We start from the raw sequence: 14,098 nt of genomic DNA, 5'->3' as shown, positions 1-14,098 counted from the left end.
CATTCATTTTTTACCTCTACTGTCATTCCATTTAATTTTACATTATCTCTTCTACTAAAAAAAGCCTTCAATAACAATTTACATAAGTAAAACTGTTGTTATCCTGTGAATTACATACTACATCTTTCTGGACTTCTTCCCCTCTCCTAGTTCTATCAACTATTTTTTCCCCTGCCCAAAATTCCCTCCTCCCGTGGGCCTCGCTGTTAAATATATTAAATATTGGGGAGATTTAGAGGAAAACAAAGGTGAACAAAGTTAACTTGTGTTATAGAATTAGCTAAAAGAAAATGAAAGATTCAGTTCTTGGAGATAAAAGCTAGTCTAAACTTTGGATCAGTTTAGCCTGTGGGCCTCTTTCAGATTACCATTATTAGAAATGAGTTTAGATTAAGTCTGCTATTTGTTTAGGTCTTGTATTCACATACAGCTGTACAGAAGTGTTATTTCAAAACAATTTTGTGTAAGACACAAAATCTTTCAAGATTTAAATGTCATTAATCTGTCAGTACTTAAAATGCAGGTGTATTTCTTAACTGCAGTGCATAAAAATTGGCATTACGGAAGGAAAAATAAACTAGTGACTAGTTTAAATAAATTGGCTAAGTTTGACCAAGTAAGCATAGGAGGTTTTCTCATAATTTAATTCTAAGTTTCTTAAATTATTTATTAATTCCTTAAAAAGTATGTCAGTACATAATCTTCAATTAAATGAATTCAAGTTTAAAAAAGAATAGCATCTTCAACTGATACAAATGTATGCATAAATTTTCTTAACTGCATGAGTTTAATTAAAGTGAACAAAAAACTGGTAGCTAGACAAGCATGATTCAAGGCTTTATTTACACCTGATGTATAGTACAATCAAGTAAAGTTTGAGCAGATTGCTGCTTTGTCTGAACAGAGTATTTGTATAGAATTAGAACATTAACAGAATCACTGGGTCATTGCATTGGCTGGTGATTTGGCTGAAAAGGTCAATGAAGTAATTTAAACAGTGGCAGTTAAATGGTTATAATGAGACTTTAAGGTTCGCATCCATCAGGACAGCTGAGAATTGTTCACATTTTTCTTTAAATTGTTTTGTTTGGTCTGTCTAAATTACCACTGATTTGTTGGAGACATCAATTCTCCAAAAAGCAGCTCCTGGGTATAGACTTCACCTCTTTATAAGTGTGGTGTCTATTAAAGGTTTTCTTCTCAATTTTTAGCTAACAAAAACGTAAACTGAGATTGAAGTAAGCATTTTTTTTTCTGTCACTTAGGTGATAACTCGTCGTATTTGCAAGGTAAATACAAACCTGTAACTTTTTTTTTTGCAGTATACTGCTTTAGATTATGTTCTGGAGTAGGAGAAAGAAATTATTTATTGGAGACTTACTTAACCACAGTAGGCACTTATATGTTTGTGCATAAAATTATGATTGAAGTATTTAGAGTTAAAAAAGGATGTAACAGTAATGATCCTTCAAGCCACAAGTAGTCTTTGTATAAAGAATTGTCAGATGGCAATTTTGAATATGTTTGTTTTCTTGTTATCATATCATTTTTACAGCCTTTTTGTTTCAAGTGAGAATGATCATATAGTAATTCTTTGAGAAGATTTTAAAGAGAAATAAGGAACTTTTCTACTGAATAGAAGTGCTTGTCATACAGTCAATTCCTGATTCTTCATTTAGTTGTGTTTTGGGTTCTGATAATGAAAGAAGCAAACTATTTTATCTGCAGTTTCCTATAGTTTTGGTGTGTCTGGAAGAGAAAGATATTTTCTGATACAAACAGACTGTGGATGGTCTTGGTGTGTTATTAATATTATAGATGGCCTTGGTTTGTTATTAATATGTTTACATTTGGCCTATGCTTTCAATGCTCCCCACTTCTGCTTTCAACAGCCTCGGATTGTTTTGGTCACGGATGTGCAATTACAGCTGTTGTTATAATTATTCAAAGTTGTAGCCTTAGTCCATGTCCATATGTGCAACTTGATTGTTTTAGGTCTGTGGGTTGTTTGTTTTTGTCAGTGTTTTGTTGTGGTTGTTCTTTGGTGTGTGGTTGGTTGGTTTTGCTGGTTTTTTTTAGGGGACCAGGGGAACATGCAGAGAGGGATCATGCCTAGTACATACTAAAACAAAAAGGCAAGACATACAAAGATAGATTTCTGACTACTTTAACCTGTGAATTAAGTAAGGTCTTCTTTGTTGCTGGTGGTAGGAATCATAACTGTTCTAACAATGACCTCTGTGAAGTTGTGTGCTACAGCTGTCTATCAAATATCTGCATTCAATTAGTCCACAAGGTAACTTAAAGAAAACTTACAGAAGTCTAAATAATTACAAAAATGCCCAGGTGAAACAAACAAGCCCCTGTAAAGATGTATATTTAAAGTAGCCTGTGCTTCAACCAGGAGGCTTTTCCATGCACTACTTAAGGCTGGAGCTAAATACAGTAAAGCCTGATTCTAGAGAGGTAAGTAATGTTAAAGATAAATATAAATAGTATAATATCTTTCTAGTATATTAATCTCTTTGAGGCTCTGATGAAGTTTGTTTTCAGGTGGTCTCACTTTTTGAAGTAATTATAGTCATAATTAATAGATTTTTTATGTATTCTAAATTTGCTCTTGTAATTCTAATTTTAGTCGAAAATTAGCTCACAATTTATAAAGTAACAAGTAAGTTATTAGAAAAGTTAGTTATTAGAAAAGTTATTAGAAAACTATGTTTTGGCCAAGATCAAAGGAATCAAGAAAAACTGAAGAAAACGAAGAGGACCAACACTCAGCTGAATAAAACTGATTCCAGAATGTTCTAATCTTCCAGCCTAACTGAGGCTACTCGGTTTGCAGGTGATAACCTTCACTGTAAGCAGCTTGACAATACCTCATCTGTAGCCACACCAATAGTTAATGCTGTGATTGTTTCCCGGTCCTCGACACCAGAGCATTTCCAACAAGGATGATAAGCCACTGCTGAACAACACCAGCATCTTCAAGCTGTATTTCCACTTGTCACTATTTTTCCCTTAGGGCAGGTTGTGCTTCTTTGCAATGTCTATTTAGTGTTTCAATTGCTTGGAAAAGTATCTGTGCTCAGTTGCTGTGCCCAAGACTGGATACATCTCACTTTGCGTCTTGCCAATCACTTCAAGAATTTGTATCTTGTTTCAAAAGATAGCCCTGGTTTTAAAAGCATTTAAGTTTTGAATGCAACAATAGAGCTGGCTACTTTTTGGGAAAGAATGCATAGTGTCTTTGCTGACACAATAAGACAAGTTACCTTTGTTGCAGGTTAACGCTGGTATCTGACAGTCTACAAGCACTTGAAAGAAGGAAAACAAGTGTTCCATGAACAGCTAGCTAAGATCTTTATTTCTGCACACTTGTATTCTATACAACACTGTCTCAATCTTTGTTTCTGGCCTTTTCCACTGTTCAACTCCTCAAGTTCCTTTTCATGTCTGCTAACCATGCTGTGCTGCAGCAGGGTGAAGGAAGTGAAAGGTGATGCCTTACAATCTAGGTTATATAGGTTTTAATATAACTCTTTCAGCACTTTTAGTAGCTAAGTGCTTTTGTAATAGATTCCTGAAATGTTGTTTATTATTTCTTGTCAAGAATTCCAGTGGACAAAGATTGTAGCAGGTTAAAGAACATTTGGTCTGTAGAAGATGGACTCAGAAAACAAGACATAACAGGCACATTGCTGGATATAACCAACTCAGAAACCTTGAAATTGTTCAAAGAAGGACAGAGGTGATAAGCAAGAGGAAGAAGACAAGATGAAAGAAAGGAGTCATGGAGACCTTCTACTCAAATTCAGAAGGCTTGATGTGGTGGGGAGAAGGTGGTACTGTGGGACAGATAGTTTTGAAAGGGGGTGTAACAGTATTAGATAGTGCTTTGAATTGTTAATTCAGTAAATAAATAAAATCAAGAGGCTTTTGTAACTCTGCACGGCATGCTTTTGAAGAAATTAGATTCTTATGCATCCAACGTCATAATAAAAGGAATGCTGCCAGATAAAACTCACAAACTGAGTCTTAGAGGTTTGCCTTTAGGAGCTGATTTCAGGCATCAAAGGTAGGGGGAGGCTGACTTGGTTTTGTTGGATACCAGTGGATATCAAAGGCATTCATTTAGACCCTTGTTTGTAACTATGGAGTCAATACTTTCAAAGTTCCAGCACTTCTGATACACTGAGTTGAACCTGCTAGCTGATTTCCAAAGTTCCTGCAGAAGAAGATGGTAACTGAAGAAGAAAGTTGATGTAACCACATGCCGAGGTTTCATTAGTAACCTCTAACAGAAGAGTGTCAGTATGTGTGGGAAAGTAACCAGCCTTTTGCACACATTCTTAATGTCTACTTGCAAAATAATCCTAAAAATCTGTGTTTAAAGTAACTTAAAACACCTCTTCAACAATCAAAATATGTCAGCTCCTACATGTAGACATCAGATTTTTGTTTCGGAGAGCTGTTATAGCATTTCTAGGGCAGATTGCCTTTTTTTCAGGGTTTGCAACAGGGTTTACCATACAAGCCTTTGTCCTTTGGCACCTTTCTTGCTTCCCCTTTTTTGCTTGCTGGTGTCCCACTTACTTCTAGTGGTCTCATTCCTAATCAGTCTTCCAAAATTCAGCTAAGTGGCCAGCTGGCCTGGGTTGTAGGGCATTGCCCAGATGCACATGGCAGGTGGAGTGCCACAGCAAAAGGCATTGTCCCGGGCAGCTGTTATGGAATATGCACCTTTGCTTAATGAACCCCCTCCATAAGCTGTTTTCTGTGTTTTTCTGTACTCCCTCCTCTGTGACCATGTGTTACAGGGAGCCTGCTTTTCTTTGGATAAGCCTTGTTACATGACCTTATGCATAAAACACCCGTTCTTTGTAACATGTCACTGCAGCCTTAGATTTTGTAATTCACTTGGGAGTTAAGAAGCATGAAGTGACATAACTATATGCTACTACATAAAACACTAAATTTACACCTGGAGTTTTTATTTGCACAGTTATTTCAGTCTCAAGCTTCCCCTACTCATATTCCAACCTGACATGGCTTACAGTGCAAGCATTTACAAATGGAGATGTTTGAAACTTCCTCTCTGCTACAGAACACTGCTATTAGGTGTCAATTTTAGTAAAATAATATATTTTATGCTGACATAATAATTATATGTGATGAAAACCTTGAACATTGTGCCTCTTGTGTACCGGGGTAATGCAATTCTCTCACTAAAGCAAATGAAATAATCTACTGTCTTGGTCCAGATTGTGGAAGACTGTTTTTTCCCTCTCTCTTGTAGTAGTATAATGGGTAAGTTACATTAATAAATAGCCTTTTAATACTTCAGTACTTTTAGGTGTAAGTAAGTTTATAAAAAGCAGCTGAATGTTTTCAGTTTTTAAGTCTTTAGTATAGACTAACTCAGAGAAGACTTGTTAGTATGTGCAGAAGTCAGCTCAAAGCTAAGGTTTGTTACTTAACCCTACTGCTGATGGGAAAAATAGACCAAAGACATTGAAGGAATCATATGTCTATTCCAGTTACTAAATGGAGGATAAACAGCAGCTCTGTCTAAAAGAGAATTAATCCTTCTGTACTTAACCATGAAATACACAAACCATGAGGAAGTCTATTGAGAAGGTCTGCACTGTATTGCTCTGTACAACAGTAACAGTTGGCTCTCTGATGTAGAGAATCGTTGAAAGCAGCAATTTTGAAGCTGGAAAGAGTCACAAAAATGCAAAATATATTCATTCCTTCAAAGTGTTTAAACTGCCACTACAAATGTAATCCTCAAAATATTCCTGGGAGGCACAATAAGTGAGAATTAAAATTATACAATAGCAGCAGGGAAAAAAAGGCTACAAAATGTTAACTGCAGGGATTTTACAGCAAGATACTAAAGACATAACAATGTCTCTGTGTCTGTTTTCTCAGGACACTAGTTATGTAATCCATTTACTACTAATGCAAATAGAAAAATGGCAATGGAACCTTCTTACAGTTTTGAGGCCTTGTGTGAGACAGTTTATTAATGTATTCAAAAGTAGATCTCTCTCTTTAGGTCTTACCAACAATATGGGATAAAAGTTCTGTCTGAAATTATTGATACCAAGTTTTAATTCTTCTACTAAAAGATTGGAGGAAGTAGAGCTGAGAACTTGCTTTAGTAGGAAGAAATCCTTAGAGACAGGAATTTGTTAACTGTGGTGAAAATGAGCTGAGTGAACACCAAAACTCAAAGAAATGTAGGAGAAATACCACTGCTGTCAGACTGTCATTTAAGACTTCATTGTCCAGTCATATAAGGCAAGGAAATAGAGAGATTTTATATCATGTCCTATAAAATATTAAGCTGTATGTGAGGGCAGGATCAGGAAAGATGAAGGTCTGTGAGTTCATGGCAAGTATGAACTGTAGAGGGAAATTGGAAAGCCTCATAGTCTTGTTTAGAAGGTGGCATGAGTTAAGGAGGAATTATAGTGTGAATTTTAAAATTTTCTTTTTCATGGTTTGTTTCTGCTACAGTTTGTAATTTGAAATGAACAGGTTATTGTTGTCCTTATAACTTGTCTGTCAATGAAACTGAATCCTTTTATCAGACTTTTCTGTTTCTTCACAGTGACAAATTCCACTACACATGGTGTGTTGACCCTGGCTGCCCGCTAATACCCACAGAGCTGCTTTCTCACTCCTGAACATCAACAGGATGGGGAGAAACTTAGATAAGAAAACATTGGTCAAGATAGAGACAGAAAGAACACTTACTAAGTAGTATGACAGCAGAAACAGACTGGCCTTGGGAAAAATTAATTAAAATAGAATCCTCTGCCTGGAGCACCTCATCCCCTTCTTCACTGACCTTTGTGTCTGCAGAGCTGTTCCATGTTTTTCTGACTGCTCTCTCTCAACTGTTGTGCAGCAATTTTTACCATTTCTTCAATATATTTTCCAATAAGTGCCACCACCTTGGCTATAGGGCTTATCTGTGTCCTGTGTCCACTGGAGCCAGCTGAAATCAGCTGAGGCAGCCCTGGCTGCTCCTCACAGACATTGTCCTTGCAGTCCATCCCAGTGAACAAAATGTTGTCCTGTAGACCCAACACACTAAGATACTAGGTCATTTTTACAGTAGGAAGAGCTCCAGTATCTGCTCAAAGTTTCATGTTGTACCCTGACTTGAGCTGCTCAATCTCCTTGAGTACTGGTACTCCATAATACTGAGAATTAGGGTTTTTCTGGTGGCTGACAGCAGCTGGATATGCATCCAGGTGACAGCAGCATTTCTGAGCCTTTCAGGGATTATGTAGTACTTGTGCTAGGCCTGGATAGTCCTTCTAAGCACAACTTGGGAGACACAACTCAGTATTCATCTTTGTCCCACGGAGAGCTGTGAATTATGCATGCACCAAGTTATGCAAAAGAGATTTAGCAATCTTTTCTTCCTTTTGATGGCTCTGACAAAGTAATTTGCTGAGATGCTTCTGCGGTTCCTGAGGAAGTCCAAACAAATTGCTAATTCTGTGGCAAGACTCTGAGGGATCTGATGAGTGGAAGTAAGAACACTGTGTTGCACTGCAGAAAGTTGTGTTCTTATAGCTTGCATACATACATGGAAAATAGAAAAAGCCTTATAGCAGCAGAAAGCAGGAGGTGTGGAGCTAACAAGCTATGCCTTGCGTGCCTTTCCTTCACAGGAGGCTGGAAACAGCTGGCCCCTTCACAGCTAACAGAACTTCCTGTCCTTCTTCAAGGCATAGAAGATCTGGAGGGAACTGGCAAAAGTTTTCACAAACTGATTCAAACCTGAAAAAGATTCAGTGTTTAAATTTTAAATCAGTCTCCTTAGAGGGATGGCAGTAAGGAGCTGGGAAACCACATGCTGTATATTAATATATATCTGGCTCTAATGTTGGACATGTGCCTGCTTTTAGCATGATATCAGGACAGCAATGTAAGTAGACTTACATGTTGACATAGTGGCAGATCAGATTCTGGACTTTTCAAATTAGCATGCAGAATTACAGGACATCTTGTCTAACTTTCTGGAGTGTGGCTCTTCAGGTGTAGAATGGAAATAAAAGCACTGGTATAACTCAGACAGAGTTCATCAAACTTAGTAAATTATTATCAAACAGGAAGGTGAAATAATATTGTTTGTTAAAGAAAAGCATCACAGGGAATTAAAATTTCATATGAATGGCAGGACTGCATTAGGCCATTCTGCGTTTCTAAATTGAGGACATTCAGTGATATGGACACCAAACATTCCTCTGCATACTGGGTTAAAGTAGCAGGGTCATGTCATTTCAAAGTGTGACTCTCTTTAAGAGGCCCATAGTCATTTAAAGAAACTCACAACTTTAAATTCAGAAAAGTGTCCAACTGAGTATATATGGACAGTCTTAATCTGAGGAATACAATAATATTACTAAATTAGTGAACCATATTGGGTGTCCTAATTCAAAAAAACCCTTTAGTGCTCAGTTAGTTAGTCCTCCTGATCAGTCTATGGCGTCCTGATGATTCTCAACATTATTTCAAATATAGTAAAAACGTGCACATTAAATGAGACACCCCAATTCAGCTGGTCATGCAAAATGCTGCTCTAATTTGTTGTTGTTGTTGTTAACTGAAGATACTTCAGTACACCAGAACTGCTATCACATCTTTCTATAAAGACAGTCTTAAAATACAGATACTCTGCTCTCTCCTTTTCAAAGTCAAAACTTAAAGAAAAAAGCAAATTCGATTATTGAATTTGGAATAGACAAAGTACTTGACTTTAGCGGAGCTTTAGAAAAGAAAAATAATGCTTTAGATCAGGATGAAATGGCAATTTCTGACTTAAAAGTCCATGAAATGTAAGTCCAATAGTACTTTTTGATTTTGCTATGAATACCAGATAGGAAAATATTTTCACATCATTAAATAACATGGTATTGTAGAATAGTAATGAGGGCTACCTTCAGTTTGGTTTGGTTTTCAATGGTTTACCAAGCAGTTTTATAAATCATTTAAAATACATGCTGACATTAAGGAAGCACATGCATAGTCAAAGTGAGAAAGCTATTTATTTTTGATGTATATTACTAAATTTTATTCCTGAGCTCCAAAAAATGAGAGAAATGTAAAGACTAGAGAGAAAGACAGAGTGTTCCAAGATACACAGAGAATGTGAGTATATGTCTTGCTTTGGTGCACCTCTTGCTATGAAAAATTTCCAGAATTGCATTTATGAAAGTGGGTAGATAAATATGAAAGTGAGTGTGACTTCTTGAGATCACACAGCTGTGTGAGACAGATCTGGCAGTTTAAAAAAGTTCTTCTATTTACAGGAATAGAGATGGATTATGCTTGATGAGATACCCTATAGCTTACAACAGAGATCTACCTTCAAAATCGCGTGATTGAGGATTTCTCATATGGATTTTTAAAATAGTGTGTATTTCAAAACTTTTCTTCTTTCTTTTCTTTCTTTTTTTTTTTTTTTTAACTGAATATGTCCCAGTCATGAGTTAAGTCAAACCTGAAAAAAAGTTATTTGTTCCTCATGACTCCAAAACATGAATTCTCCTGCTGGAAAATTAAGATATCGGTTTGTATAGAGCAAAACAAGGAATTGAATGAGCTTGCCTTAAGTTATTATGTATGAATAAATAAATATGTCTTAAAGTCATTGCTCTACTTGGTAAAAAATATTTGCTGTTGCATTACTGTGGTTTTGGGGGGTTTGTTTGTTTGTTTGTATTTTTAACATTGTTCTGAAAATCAGCACTTCAAGGAAAGGCACAAGGACCCATGTACAGCTTGTAAATGAGAGTGACAGGATGTATGTCTCTACTTTTGATAGAGAAGTCTGGATTTTAATACAGATACGTGTTGCTTCCTTCAATACACACAAAATCTTTCACATCTTGAAAGTATCTAGGATTTTAGAGAACCCTATAATGCAGAAAGAAGCATTGTGGAATGCTGCTTACAAATGATGATATTAATTCTGGTTCTCCTGTTTCTTTACAGAGTGTATCTTCAGCAAAAATGAAACTGAAGAAGATGCAGTTTCTTCCTTTTGTAAGAATGTAACCTTGGTAATCAGGGAGGGATAAAAAATGTTTAAGGGGAGAAGAGGTAAGAGTAATCAGAAAAGGTAGTTTGGGTCCTCTTATACTGACACTTTAAAAATTAGTTTAATTCTTTGGTCTCTGATTCAGAAGTGGAATTTGCACATGCATTTTTCTTGTGTGGAAAGCTAGACATTAAACTTAGAAGCAGTTACCAATCATTCCACTAGAATGTAAGATATGTCACAGTACTTTTTCCATTACAAATTTAAAAACAGTCATAGTGAAAGGCCTTATTTACAGTGAAACACAGGATCCAATACTAGTAGCTCATGTGGGAAAATCTTAGATCAAGTGTTCCCAAAAATCTCTATAATAAACCAATTTTCTGTCAAAAGTTTGACTTTAAATTCTCCTTTTCTTCTTTTGCTATAACTGAAGTATAAAGGCCTATAGAATTACTGCTGGACTTATCCCTACTGAACTGTTAGTCAACCTTTTTTTTTTTTTTAATGGACTAAAACATGGGAAAAAATATTTTCTATATAATTCTTCTATTTCTTTCAAGGAAAAGTGAACAGGCTGCATACTAATTTGACCTAAAAAATAAATACATCTATCATGACCCCCACATTCCCATCCACCAGTATGGAAAATCTGCAAGATGATTCAAGAATTAAAGAGGTGCTTTTTGGTGCTTGGATTAAGAAAAGGTTATGGATTGAGATAAGGATAGTTTAGAAATGGACAAGAGAGGGAAGAAAGAACAAGTGGTGCCAAGGCAGTGACTCCAAGCAGCACATCAATGCTCAGCCTTTGAGGATTGGATACTTAGGCAAGATTGCACATGCAGTTTTACTGCTGAGCATGTGATTATACGGCATGTGGAGTTTGCAATTGGCCATTTCGGGTCATCTGTCCTGACTCATCTCCTCCCAGGCTCTTTCTCCTTCCTGGCCGGCTCAGAGTGAGAAACAGAGAGGGCCTCCTTGACTGTACAAACCCTGTTCAGTAACCAGAACTGTGTGTTGTCAGCACTGCTTTGGGCATAAATGCAACTACAGCACCATATGGGCTACCATAAGGAAATTTAACAGCCAGAGATAGTACAATTATACATTTACTCCCAAATGATGTTTTCAGAATTCTAATGCCTAACTCTACTACTATGGGCCAAGGTTTTATTCGACAGTTTTCACTGCTTCGTTGCCACTTCCTCTTTTCTGTACGTAGAGAGTGTTATTAGATCTCAAAAGTGCTTTCAAGCACATTTCTGTTATGCAAAGTAGGTTACAGTTCCTGTGAAGTTCACTGACAGAGCTTCCTTAAAAAGCACCCCAGCTGCATTGTGTTTGCACTGAGACTGGGGCACTGCAGAGGTGAGTGGTGGATGAGACAAGGCTTCTGCTGTTGTGCTTTGGAGAGGTGTTCTGGCCAAGGAAACTGGCATCAACAGAGACCACTAGAAAGTGCTTTTAACATCACTAATGCAGTGGAAGGGCTGGAATGAATGTGACAAGTCATTAAGGTCAGGGAGCTGAAGCTGCTCTGATAATATGCAGACACTGAGTGTGGATTCACAGTCTGACACTGGTCAGGTTTGAAAATTGATGGGATTTTAGATTCTAAATCCAGTGTTATGTATTTCTTTTTTCGTGCTATAATTAGACTTGGGTGATGCTTTAAAATGCTTCAAACAAATGTTACCTGCCCTTAATTCCAATCATCTGTAGGGAATTCCATCTTTACATCCAGGTTATTTACATAATATCTTGAAACCAGCCTAAATTCTTACCAAACTTTGCAAGGATATGACTGTAAATCCAAAGCACAAATGCAGTGCAATATAGAGATCAAAATCTGATTTCAATTTTTGAGGAATTGTCTGACATTTTTTAATTATCTTAGTCATGACTTTGCTGTCCTTCTGCTACATTAGCAAATCTGTGAGAGTTACTTTTTGTGGTAAAGAGTAATTACTTGCTCTACTGTCTTGCATGTTTTTCCCTTCCAGAACAATGAGATTGGATGAAAGATGAAACTTGTTTAGGTAAATAGAAATTTGAAAATGACCTGGGGAAAAAAAAAAAGAAGAGCACTCTAGTAAGAATAGTAAGGAGCATCTAAAAATATTTTGATGTGGGCATTAACATTTCCCCTGGAAGACAGCATGATAATTTCATTCTTTATTAGAACCCAAGAAGGACATGTTACTTTCAAGATTAACCAGAGCTCAGTCTTTGTGTTTTGTTGTTGTTTTTTTCTTTTTTTTTTTTCCTTTTTCTAGTGTCACAGATTCATAGAATCATAGAATGTTTTAGGTTGGAAGCGTTTTAGTTTCAGTAACCTAATGGCTGTAGAGTATTCAGAAGTTATTAAGGGGCAAGGAAAAAGAGGAAAAAAAAGAAAAACATGAAAGAAACCCCCAAACTTTTAAATCCCCAAATCCCATTCTTTCATTCTCTGTATGAAGTCTTTTGTCAGAAATCCAGTTTAGTCTTGCAACATCACTGGAATCATCACAGATATGTACAAAAGAAGACTGAGCTTTCTCCTATGATCAGAATGATGGGGAAGATAAGTTATTCATCCTAAATGCCCATTTGAGCATTCTCCTTGTTATGCTTGAAATTAGCACCATGTTCTCCAGCTGTAAACTTCTGTACATGGTTAAGCCATGCTTGGCTGTGTAGTTTCCTGTGTGCTGCTTAGTGAATGCTGCCTTTGGTTACTGCAAAATGTGCATCTCATGAGTCTGAGCTGCACTAACTTTGCAGCATGGCCAATCCTGTTCTACAGCTCCTCATCAGCCCTGAGGTCCTGTACAAAATCATTCTGTAAGGACTGCTGAAGCTGAATGATGAAAAGACTAACCCTTTGTTGTATTGTCCCTCATACTTCCATATAATCCCTATCACTGCTTTGTCTTGTGAAACTGAGCCTCAAATATGCCTGTCCAATAACAAGTATCAGCAATGCACTCTAAAGTTAGCACGTGTTTTGGATTATTCTCTGTCTCGTGTTGAGACAGCTGCGTTTGGAGTATGAATTAGTACATGAGATGATTAAATGTAAAATGACTTCCTTACTAGCGCTAAGATGCAAAAGTATAACTTGTTCCTATATCCAAGTTCTGCTGCCAAAATTCCTGATACTTGTACCAGCAGGAGTAAGCCAGTACCTTTTTAATTTTCTCCTTTTTGTCCTGCAATATTATATTAATATTATTAATAATAACAACAATCTTCCTGCAGTGGCACATTTATCTTTACCTCAGTAAGTCCTAACATAGGAGAGGACTGAAAACTTGGAAATATTGGTACTTAAAACTATGTATTCAGGGATTTTGGCTCCCTCTAGTGAAAAAAAGGTGTCAACCTTACGGTGGCGCTTTGGCTGATACCAAAGGAAAAAATAATTCCAGGATGTTTAACTGATGCTTTGCAGCGGCTACATCTGCTACACAAGCCGATCAGTGTGGGACTTGGCTGACATAAATTGTCAGTACTGAGCGATCTTCAACTAAAACACGTCTTTTCAACATTTTCCTGAGGAGAATTTTTTAAAATTTATTTCTGTCCAAGTACATAGAAGGAAAAGATGCCGTAAAATTGACAGCTGTTGGTGTGGGGTTTAGTTTTAGCTTTTTTTTGTTTGGAGTTTTTGTTGGTTTTGTTTTGTTGTTTATTTTATTTTATTTTATTTTATTTTATTTTATTTTATTTTTAGCACCTTTTCCTTTTGCATTAAAATACTTGTGAATACTCAAAATAATAAAAATAATAAAAAGTGGAGGAGAAAAAAACCAACTCACATCCACTTCTGGATACAAGTGGACTCCAGGTACACCTGTTGTAGCTGCCTCAAATCAAATCAATTTTTCTTTTATTCTTACCTTTTTTTTTTTATTTAAGAGGAGAATGGAAAAGCCAAGTGAGAGTGAAAAATCAAGGAACAGAGCAAGAGAGCATGTCTAAAGAGAGAACAATAACATTGTCAATGAAACAAGGTAATGACTATTGTTGCCACAAGTT

The sequence above is a fragment of the Pithys albifrons genome, chromosome Z (genome assembly GCF_047495875.1).
Source record: "Pithys albifrons albifrons isolate INPA30051 chromosome Z, PitAlb_v1, whole genome shotgun sequence".
NCBI lineage: Eukaryota > Metazoa > Chordata > Aves > Passeriformes > Thamnophilidae > Pithys > Pithys albifrons.
This window is presented reverse-complemented; position numbering follows the sequence as displayed.